Source organism: Rana temporaria, chromosome 2, assembly GCF_905171775.1.
Source record: "Rana temporaria chromosome 2, aRanTem1.1, whole genome shotgun sequence".
In the NCBI taxonomy this organism is placed as follows: Eukaryota; Metazoa; Chordata; class Amphibia; order Anura; family Ranidae; genus Rana; species Rana temporaria.
In genome coordinates this window covers 52,272,692-52,284,958 of record NC_053490.1, presented here as the reverse complement: position 1 = coordinate 52,284,958, position 12,267 = coordinate 52,272,692, and the positions used below count along the sequence as shown (strand labels likewise).

The window sequence follows — 12,267 nt, the reverse complement described above, 5'->3', positions numbered from 1 at the left end:
CTGTGTCTTGAGTAGAAATAAATATATAAAGAAATAGCGATTTTCTATTCCAGTACGGCAAAATGGCACTTGAGCAAGTGGCAGTCGGCCATGAAATACAACTGATTTAGCTAACAAATGAGGTGGCTGCCAGTGAATTGAAAAAGATTTCTCTATTCAGTACAAGGATTCTTTACAATGCCTGTCAGTTTTCAGCCGTCATGTGCTTATCCGTTCACTGAGTGCGAGACCCCAGCGCTGGGCTCCGGTCTAATCTACACTTACAAAGCTTGTGTGGGTCATCACTTTCCTGTCAAAATTCTAAATATTCATCTTTTATCAGGAAACCTACGTGTCCCTACATGATATACTCATGGCTTTCTTAACATTTGACCACAGGTTTCCCCTATTTTTATAAGTTTAACTCAAACAAATTTATCATTTTGTAATGTTATGATTTTAAAGGGAGTGCATAGCCTATTTGTTTTATATACAATTTATTTATTACAGGCATTTATATGGAACGGACTACTTACGCAGCACTTTACACATTTACATCAGTCCCTGCCCTCAAGGAGCTTACAATCTACAGGCTCTACCGCAAATGCATATGCATACTAGGACCAATATACACAGAAGCCAATTAATAGCCATTGAAAGCATTTTGTTATATCTGTTCGATAAGAACACCAAAATACCTGTTGATCCTGCCAGAAATCCAGTGAGCTTGGAAGTTGTTTACTGTGCAGTCACATCTCAAGCAGTTATTAGCCGTAACCAGTTCACCTACATAACACCCCCCACCACCCTTACGTTATAGAGGTGAGAACGGTAGGAGGCATTCTGCTGTCTAGATAAGAACGAGCAGTCTAGGGTGACAACTTTGCACTTCCATAGATAGAAATACAATTGAAGAACATTGTCACCCTAAGACAGGAAGTTAATTACTGCCAGGATTGCCAGATAAAAAAACAAAGCTATTGTAGCCAATACATCCAAGGACTCTTAAGCTGCAATATAGAGTATTACATTTTGGTCTTGGGTTTAGCTACACTTTATGTCACGCTAATTGTTCCACGTGTGTCTTTATTTACTTTAACCACTTCAGACCCGGACCAATATGCAGGTAAAGGACCAGGCCCCTCTTTGCGATTCGGCACTGCGTCACTTTAACTGACAATTGCGCGGTCGCGCGACGTGGCTCCTAAACAAAATTGGCGTCCGCTTTTTCCCACAAATAGAGCTTTCTTTTGGTGGTATTTGATCACCTCTGTGGTTTTTATTTTTTGCTATAATAAATATCCCCCAAAAATATATAAAAAAACATTTTTTTCCTCAGTTTAGGCCGATACGTATTTTTCTACCTATTTTTGGTAAAAAAAATCGCAATAAGTGTTTATCGATTGGTTTGCGCAAAATTTATAGCGTTTACAAAGTAGGGGATAGTTTTATTGCATTTTTATTAATATTTTTTTTTTTTACTACTAATGGCGGCGATCAGCGATTGTTTTCATGACTGCAACATTATGGCGGACACATCGAACAATTTTGACACATTTTTGGGACCATTATAATTTTCACAGCAAAAAGTGCTATAAAAATGCATTGTTTACTGTGAAAATGACAATTACAGTTTGGAAGTTAACCACTAAGGGCGCTGAAGGGGTTAAGTGTGACCTAATTTGTGTTTCTAACTGTAGGGGGGCGGGGCTGGACATGTGACGTCATTGATCGCCTTTCCCTATATCAGGGAACAGATGATCAATGACAGCGCCACTGTTAAGAACGGGGAAGGTGTGTTTACACACACCTCTCCCCGTTCTTCAGCTCCTGTGACCGATCCCGGGACACCGGTGGCGATCGGGTCCACGGGTCCCACGGCCGTGGTCACGGAGCTTCGGACAGGTACGTGATTGTGCCCGGCCGTGCCATTCTGCCGACGTATATCGGCGTTAGTCAGTCCTTAAGTGGTTATGTACTGCTTACCCACTTTCATTCTCTCTTGCATTGCTTACTTGTCCCTTCATCTGACCTCAAAATGTTGGGTGGTTTGCCTATTTTGTTCTCAGATAACATAGTAACCCTGAAGATGTCAGACGTAGGCTGACGAAACGGCGTTGGGTGGTATTTGAGATACATTATTTCCGGTCAGCTGGAATGCAGGTGGGGTGCTTACCGGCGATTCCTATACAATATATGCTGATAATTGTCTTCTTTGATGTACGTGCAATACAACATTCTTTTTTAAATACATGATTTGAATTACTGCACCATGAGAGTGTTATTTTCTCTCCCTCTCTACATGGCAAAACTGGAGCTTTAGATATGCTATCTATATATACTATATATTAAATGGATGACAGCAGTGGTTTGAATTCATTCCTGTGACCTCATTAAGTCTGGTGAGTGCATAATGTGTCTGCATGTGGGTGGAGAAGAACCTTTTCTATACTCACTGAGGACATTATTCATGTGTGGGATTTATACATGGACTTCACAATTTTTACGTATTTTTTATAATTCAAACGAAGATTTATTTGTTTATTCACTATAGTGATTTATGATTTGTAATTTATGATATAAGCGTGTGGTTCCTTTGCTTCTTTTAACATAGTAAACATGAACATTTATCCGTGTTTCAAATTGATAAAAAGGTTAGTTGACCTTTACCAAAAAAGTGCCTATGTAGGTAAGGTGCGCCTACAGATAAAACACACTGTGCAGCTTTGACCAAAGTGTCTTTGCTATAGGTATAGGCTGTGACCGAACCCAGACACCATGACTGGGTATCTCCGCCAAGATCTTCCTAAAGCTCTGGGACATGAGACCAGCAAAACTGACTGTATTTACCCCAAGAACTAGGCAGCACCAGTTTCAGAGTAAACCAAAATAAGGACTGTTTATTTGAACAAGAATACAGGCTTTTATACACTTGAGAAGGAGGTCACTCATCACATTAACAATGACCCAAATTTTACCCAAAACATTGGGCAAAGGATTAGCTAACGAGGTACAGCTGACTCATGGCTAATCCCATCACAGAGGATCCTTAATTACCCACCTCGAACGACTCAGATGTCTCATTGCAGGTCAGACTTGCTGACTCCAAGCTCAGAAGGTACAACACACATTATCATAAGTATAAACACAGAACACCTTCAGACAATAGCTGAGTTAATTAGCACAAATAACAATGGGTGAAAGACCCTTGGGAGACCTACTTGCAATAAACACATTATATCAGAAAACCCCAGACAGGTGGCTTGTTGATGATATCAGCATCTTCTATCAGTCCCACAGTGTGAAGCAGTCCTTGCTGGAAATGTGGCATTTAGGCCCTTAACATGGATCCCTGTGTGTCTTGAGGAGACATGGACTTGAATCCAAAGTAACAATACACCACGGGTCCCCAGATATACAGCTCACAAATAGTAGTGTTCCCTTAAAGGCCAGGGCCTATAGTCAGTAGGCAAGAGGCTAACATTCAGTCCCCTCCAAAAGCCTCTGTCCCGGGTAAGTCTATCACATAGGTCATTTATTTTCCTCCTGAAGCCTGGCCAAAAAACTTCCAGAGACGGCACCCTCCTATCGTGCCTTGCTGCTAGGCTGTTGGTAAGACACTCCCAGACACTCCCCTATTGCAGTAGTTCTGAGCTCAGCGATGCTGCAACAGAGGAGATAGGGGACCACAGATTTGATGGGGTATAAGAACTCCCCTGTGATTATGAGGGTGGGCAGTAACAACTGTTATGCCGCATACACACGCTCAGAATTTACGACAACACATGTTCGATGGGAGCTTGTTGTCGGGAATTCCAACTGCATGTAGGCTCCATCGGACATTTGCTGTCTGAATTTCCAACAACAAAAATTTGAGAGCTGGATCTTACATTTTTCCGACAACAAAATCCGTTCTTGTAAATTCCGAGCGTGTGTAGACAATTCCGACGCAAAAAATTCCACACATGCTCTGAATCAAGTACGAGACAGAATCGCTCGGTCTGGTAAAACTAGCGTTCGTAATGGAGATAGTACATTGGTCACATTGCAATTTTTTTAATGATGCTGATGTCACCTATAGGCTTACAATGGGGCAACCCTTGTCAGTTCTACACTCAAGTATCCGCTTACAGCTGATCATGTGACTGGACGGGAGAAGCAGGAGGGGCTGAGATCTCCCTGTGACGTCAGCTGACCAGCATAGAGGGATCACATGACTGCACAGCGACGGTGTGGGAAAAGGAATTTAGCCTTTTCATCTAAAAAACACACACACTATAGTACAAGTATTTTTGATGCATATTTCAGCTAAATAGCAGCGGGAGAGGTGATGAGCGGAGCCACTCTCACTCTGACAGGCAGGAAGGGAAAGGGAAAGATTCAAAGCAGACAGTGGGATGACAGAGGCACACAAACTGACCACGGTATCATGGCTCAGCAGCCATGATTACCGTGGTCAGCTCAGACAAGGGGACACAGGCACAGGCGGGATCAACCAGGTATATTACAACATAGGAAAGGACAAATTACACAACACAAGCACTATGCTATAGATCATCCCAAAACACAATAAAATCAAGTAAATAACTTTCTCCCAGCGCTCACAAGATACAGATATTGTTAAGCAAAAAAGTTAATTGCAATAACAGCAGCTGCTTTGAGTAATATCCATCATTCCATAATATATTCCTTAAATCCTCATCAATAATAACATAATTACCAGCACTCCTCTGGTATATTCCACCATGTGTGCCTTTAAATAATCCAAAAGTAAACTACACCATGTGACTCCTAGAGTAGTTCGCACCACTTGGGTTTAGTAAGAGATAATACACCAGACTCAGTCCATGAATCCCATTACCACACCTTGTGAGAGCCTCTCCCTTTGGATAATAAACTAACCAGACCTTCATACATAATACGCCTGAAATACTGTTTCTTTCTCCCATAAGGATCCTCTGTGTGCAAGGTCTTCCTCGAGTCAGGAGGAAGTAGAAAGGAGATATAACTGGAAGTGGCAGCAGAGGAGAGACTATGATGGGAGGAAGACCTTGCACACAGAGGATCCTTATGGGAGAAAAAAACTGTGGGCTAGATTCAGCATTGATTTACGCCGGCGTATCTATAGATACGCCGCGTAAATTCAAAGCTGCGCCGGCGTATCTTCTTTCTGTATTCAGAAAGCAAGATACGCCGACAATAGCCTAAGATGCGACTGGCGTAAGTCTCTTACACCGTCGTATCTTAGGGTGCATATTTACGCTGGCCGCTAGGTGGCGCTTCCGTAGTTTTCGGCGTAGAATATGCAAATTACCTAGATACGCCGATTCACAAATTTACGTACGCCCGGCGCTATTTTCTTACGTTGTTTACGTTAGGCTTTTTCGCCGTAAGGTTGCTCCTGCTATTATGAGGCGTACGCAATGTTAAGTATGGACGTCGTTGTTGCGTTGAATTTTGAATTTTTTACGTCGTTTGCGTAAGTCGTTCGCGAATAGGGCTGGACGTAATTTACGTTCACATCGAAACCAATGACGTCCTTGCGGCGTACTTTGGAGCAATGCACACTGGGAAATTCCACGGACGGCGCAATCGCGCCGTTCGGGAAAAACGTCAATCACGTCGGGTCACCAAGAATTAACATAAAACACGCCCCCTCATCCACATTTGAATTACGCGCGCTTACGCTGGCCCCATTTACGCTACGCCGCCGTAACTTAGAAGGCAAGTGCTTTGTGAATACAGCACTTGCCTCTCTAACTTACGGCGGCGTAGCGTAAATACGATACGCTGCGCCGCCGTAACAATGCGCGCCCCTACCTGAATCTAGCCCTGTATGTCAGGCATATTATGTATGAAGATCTGGTGAGTTTAACCACTTCCCGACCTCCTCATGTACATTTACGTCGGCAGAATGGCACGGACAGGCACAATCACGTACCTGTACGTCCTCTGCTAGACGTCGGTGGGGGGTCCGATCGGGACCCCCCCCGGTACATGCGGAGGTCGGGTCCGCTCGGGGAGCGATCCGGGACGATGGTGCGGCTATTTGTTTATAGCCGCTCCGTCGCGATCGCTCCCCGGAGCTGAAGAACGGGGAGAGCCGTGTGTAAACACGGCTTCCCCGTGCTTCACTGTGTCGGCGCATCGATCGTGTCATTCCCTTTATAGGGAAGACACGATCGATGACGTCATTCCTACAGCCACACCCCCCTACACTAGTAAACACACACAAAGTAAACCCTAACTCCTACAGCGCCCCCTGTGGTTAACTCCCAAACAGCAACTGTCATTTTCACAATAAAGAATGCAATTTAAATGCATTTTTTGATGTGAAAATTACAATTGTCCCAAAAATGTGTCAAAATTGTCCGAAGTGTCCGCCATAATGTCGCAGTCACGAAAAAAATCGCTGATCGCCGCCATTAGTAGTAAAAAAAATAAATAAAATAAAAATGCAAAAAAACTATCCCCTATTTTGTAAACGCTATAAATTTTGCGCAAACCAACCGATAAACGATTATTGCGATTTTTTTACCAAAAATAGGTAGAAGAATACGTATCGGCCTAAACTGAGGAAAAAAAATTTTTATATATGTTTTTGGGGGATATTTATTACAGCAAAAAGTAAAAAATATTGCATTTTTTTCAAAATTGTCGCTCTATTTTTGTTTATAGCGCAAAAAATAAAAACCGCAGCGGTGATCAAATACCACCAAAAGAAAGCTCTATTTGTTGGGAAAAAAGGACGCCAATTTTGTTTGGGAGCCACGTCGCACGACGACGCGCAATTGTCTGTTAAAGCGACGCAGTCCCGAACTGTAAAAACCCCTTGGGTCTTTAGACAGCAATATGGTCCGGGGCTTAAGTGGTTAATATCCAAAGGGAAAGGTTCTCACAAGGTGTGGTAACGGGATTCATGGACTGAGTCTGGTGTATTATTCCCTACTAAACCCAAGTGGTGCAAACTACTCTAGGACTCATATGGTGTAGTTTACTCCAAAATATTTATAGGCACACAAGGTGGAATATACCTGAGGAGTGCTGCTAATTCTGTTATTATTAATGAGGATTTAAGACATATATTATGGAACGCTGGTACAGATCATGCCGTAAAGGAACAGGATCTTATTTTTATTTTTTTAGGGTTACAGCCACTTTAAGCTTAGTTAAGAATAGGCTGGATTTCTACTTTAAGGGCTGATATATCCCACACTGATATGGGTACTGAGATACGTTGAGTGAGGAAATAAAGAAAAAAGACTAAAAAGAAGAAAATGATAGCAGCCATTACATCTAAGGGCTGGTATGCTGCAATATATAACATTCCTTTCCCTGGGTTTAGATACACTTTAAGACTGTTGGTACGTTTAAACCTGGGATGGAAGATGATCCTTTCTGCAAACTGCAATGCAAATGAGAACATAAAATGAGCCACTTTTAACTTAATGGGCTGAAATCTAGAAGGGAAATGAGTGAAATGGAAAAGTTCCTATTTGCATGGCTACAACAAAAACCTTGTAACTGCAATTTGAACACCATATAACTGCAGCAAAACACAGGCAATGCAAGGACAATTGTGACATATGTCTGATACTTTATTCCCTCAATTTGTTTTCACTTTACAAACGCTAAAGCAAAAGATCATTCATTTTGAGCTAATGTGTTTTAGGGGTTTGTAAAATTTGCTGCTGATATTTTCATACATAGCGGGAAAACATTTGCATTTTTCGGTAACGCTTTTGTATTCTGACATTTCTCTTCCTTCTAGGTGCACCTGTTGTCGGCACACAATGGGACTGTGGAGCGTGCCATACAGTAGAATTGAATGACTCAAGCAAAGAACATTGTGCTGCTTGAACAAATTAACAGATGGCTTTTAACCTTAAAGAAATGACAACTAGTTATTCACATATTCAGTAATACATTTCTTCCTTTAAAAAAAAAAGCTCCCTATGGAAACGATAGTAGGTAGCAAGTTAAAGTAGAACTATAGGCAAAACATTTTTTTTTTTTTCATTTTGGATAGAGTAAGGGAGGGTTATAACCCCTGTTAGGTTTATTTTTGCCATTGGGGAGATTTACCTTCACTTCCTGTTCCGCATCCAAAACAGGAAGTGAGAGAAAATCCCTGCAAATTAAGGGAATCTCTTGGGGACCCCCAGGTCACCAGAAGGAATGTCCCCATTGGAAGATTTCCCCTCCATTACTTTTCTGGGGACAACTCAAAATGTCTTTTCCTTTCACTTTCAATGATAAGGGTAAACAGGATAAATAGAGAGGGGGGATCTCCTTAACAGTAACACAGACAGCAATAAAAACTGACAAGGATTCAAATCACTCTTCACTCCATCCAAAACCAAAATAATTTTTTTTTTGCCTTTAGTTATACTTTAAAGAAACTATAAAATAGTGATAAAAAAACACACACAGACAAACATCTGCACTTTCTGGTAGTGTTGAATAGGGATGAGCTTCGTATTCGAGTCAAACTCATGTTCGACTCGAACATCGTATGTTCGATCGTTCGTCGAATTACGAAAGTTTTGGGCCGTTCGCGCCAAATTCGAGTTGTGTTTCACGGCCCATAATTCACTGCGGCATTGCAGTGCATTGCTGGCTGATGATTGGCAAAGCATGCACTATGACCCGCATGCTTGGCCAATTACAGCTTGCAAAAAAACGGAGAGCCATAATTGGCCAAAGCCAGGGTGGCTTTGGCCAATTATGGCTCAGGGGGTTTAGTACACACCCCACACTATAAAAGGCAGCCTGCAGGTCGGCCTTGTGTAGTGTGTTGCGGTGGTTAAAAGAGAGAAGACAGAGAGAGACAGAGAGAGAGAGTGTCATTTTTAGTAGGTAGATAGAGCAGGCAGGCAGGCAGGCTAGTCAGTTAAATTTACAGTGTGTAGAGGATATATATGCATCCCAGGTGTTGTATATATATTTATACACTGTATAGTTTAGCTAGATCTGCACTTCCTAATTTACTGGCAGGCAGGTGATTGTGCTAGCTGCAGTATTCTCACGTGGTGTATTGTCTGTGTCCTCTGCAGTGTGCACCATAAAGCTACGTGGTGTGTGTGCACTTTTGAATTCGAACGTTCGAGTCCCATGGACATCAATGGGGTTCTAAATGTTCACGCGAACGGTCAGTCCGTTTGAAGGTTCTGGTGCGAACCGAATGGGGGGGTGTTCGGCTCATCCCTAGTGTTGAAGCTTTCCTGCCTCCATCCCATTCCTATTGGCCATTCAAACACCCTATCATAGTGACGGGCCAATGGAAATGTACAAAGGCAAGCTCTGCTGGTCTTCTGGTGTGTCCCTGTGCCATTAAGGAAAAATTCATGTTCCTGTGTGATTCATATGCAACTCATTCTATTGAATGGGTTGAAATTGCACCACAAGCAGTACAGGCACTACTTTTCAAAAATGTACTGCACCAGATCACAAGGTACTTTGGCACCACGTGATCTGGTGCGGGCAAACACATTGTGTTTGGGGCATTTTGAGAGTGATGCAGAAAACGTGTATGGAACACATGTTCTCGACTGCGTTCTGGTGTGAACGAGCCCTAAGGCCTAATGCACACAGTGCTTTTAAAAAAAAATTCTACAGGCTTTTGAAATTTTTTGTGCCTCTAAATGCCCCCCCCCCATGTTAGCCTATGTGCTCATGCACACATGGGAGTTTACAGGCACTTTACAGGCACTTACGCCGCCGTAATTTAGGGCGCAAGTTCTGTATTCAGAAACAACTTGCACCCCTTAGTTACGGCCAGGGGCGGACTGACCATTGGGACTCTCGGGCACTGCCCGAGGGCCCCATGCCACTAGGGGGCCCCATCAGGGTTGCCAGGCTCAATAAAACCAGGGACAGTATGTAAAAATCTGTGTTTTTTTTACATCTGTCCCTGATATGTCCAAAACCGACATGCTTTTGATGTGAAAATCCTGAGATTTTAGTTGCCCTGCCTATGCACTGCCTCCTGGCATGGTGGCCATCTGTAAGCCAGGGGGCCCCATAATCTTCTATTGCCCGTGGGCCCCATGAGTTGTCAGTCCACCCCTGGTTACGGCGGCGTATTGTATCTGTGTCAGCGTAAGCCCACCTAATTCAAATGTGGGTGATGTGGGCGTGTTTTATGTATATTAACTGTGACCCCGCGTATTTGACGTTTTTTTCGAGCGGCGCATGCGCCGTTCGTGAAAAAAATCCCAGTGCGCATGCTCGAAATTCTGCCGCAAATCGTCATTGCTTTCGACGTGAACGTAAATTACGTCCAGCCATATTCGCGAACGACTTACACAAACGACGTAAAATGTTCAAAACTCTACGCGGGAACGACAGCCATACTTAACATAGGATACGCCTCATATAGCAGGGGTAACTATACGCTGAAAAAAGCCTAACGTAAACGACGTAAAAAAATGCGCCGGCCGGACGTACGTTTCTGAATCGGCGTATCTAGCTCATTTGCATATTCCTTGCGTAAATATACGGAAGCACCACCTAGCGGCCAGCGTAAATATGCAGCCTAAGATACGACGGTGTAAGACACTTACGCCCGTCGGATCTTAGGGAAATCTATGCGTAACTGATTCTATGAATCAGGCGCATAGATACGACCCCGCGCACTCAGAGATACGACGGCGTATCTGGAGATACGCCGTCGTATATTCTCTCTGAATCTACCCCAGTATATATATATATAATCTGGTTTTCATGTTCTTCTCCCGGCAATTTTTTTAGGTCAGTGACAGGGATTTAAGGATAAGTTCAGGTTGCTAAGTTACTATTTTATTGTTTTTTCAGATGTAATCAATTATGTTTTTGCGTATATTTTTCTGGTATTTTGAGCTCAGTTTTGCTGAAGCCGAATATAAAATGCTAAAAATATTGAATCTAAAATAGACACACCACAGGCATGCCTCTCCATTTGACAAAGTAGGTTTTCTTATTTTCAATTCTGAACTTCCTATTAGCTTTGCTACAACGTTTTTCCTCTTCTTGCAGGGAAGAGAGCCAAACTCTAGCTTGGTCAACATTATTTAAATAAATAGTAAGCGCACTCTCCAAGTGAAGACGTTCCTTCCGTGTACAGTACTGTGTTAGCAGCATCACAATGTTCCTTGTTTATTGTGACTTTATTTATTATCCATCATCCAGTGCCACTGATATTTTCTCCAGCTTATTTTGGCACAATGAATATCTCATTTGGTTCCCTTGTTCTTCTGTTATAAATTCCTCCTCCAAATTCTCAGAAATCGTAAATCTGTCGCTCGGTGTCCTCTTTTGGAATAAATCAATAATACACTATAAATAACTCTTTATCCGCTCTTGTTAGAAAGGAGAATTTATTGGAGGTGGAAATGAATGGCTGATCTATGAAATGCGAGTATATACTTGTTTGCTTTTTGCCATGTTGGGATTAGGAACCTAATAAATTTAAATGTCTGTTTTTTTTTTTTATATCCAGTACACCTTATGTTATTTTATAGGAATATCATTTTATTGACTTATGTGTTACTTATGTCATATTAATGGGTTGCCAACAAAATGCCCTTTTTTCTTCTTACGTTGGACCCATCAGTAAGGCTGGGTTCACAATATTGGAATTACATGATGGATCCCTGCATCCAATTCGCAATAGCAGGAGATTTTGACCGGGTCTCTATGGAGCCGGTTCACATATGTCCGCAACAGGTCCGGTGCGTTTTGCAGAAAAACACTGTGCATCTTTTGGTCCATTTCAGGTACAAATTTAGCCCAAAATTCAGGCTGAAATCGGACCTGAAATGGTGAACCAGGACACACCGGACTCCTGCTGTGAGCTCATATGTGAACCGAGCCTCAGTAACTATCGATACATTCCTGACATGATAAGGGCAGCACAGTTGAGTAGTGGTGCAATTTCACCTAGCAGGAAAAAGGATTGCTAGTTTGAATCCTGACCATGAAACGTCTGCCTGGAGTTTGCATGTTGTCCCTGTGTCTGTGTGGGTTTCCTCTGGGTATTCCGGTTTCCTCCCACACTCTAAAGCCTCATACACATGATCCGACTTCCATTGGAAAAATCCATGGATTTATGTCCAAAGGGCGTTGTCCGTGAACTTGTTCTGCATACAGACGGCAGAACATTTTCAGCCAACATTCACAAAACTATGTTGTTTTTCAGTTTTTTAGTGCCACCCTTTGGGCAACTTCTGCTAATGTTGTCTTATGGTTAGAATTGGTTCGGAGCATGCGTGGCTGTACTTTGGATTTTAGTCCGACAGATTTGTGTAC

The 12,267-nt window shown here is 42.5% G+C and overlaps 1 protein-coding gene across 1 annotated transcript in view; it reads right to left on the bottom strand.

Moving 5' to 3' along the window:
* Nucleotides 1–12,267, bottom strand: part of CNTN5 (contactin 5) — a 2,004,044-nt gene that overhangs the window by 958,711 nt on the left and 1,033,066 nt on the right. The gene's annotated exons all lie outside the window — the stretch shown is intronic.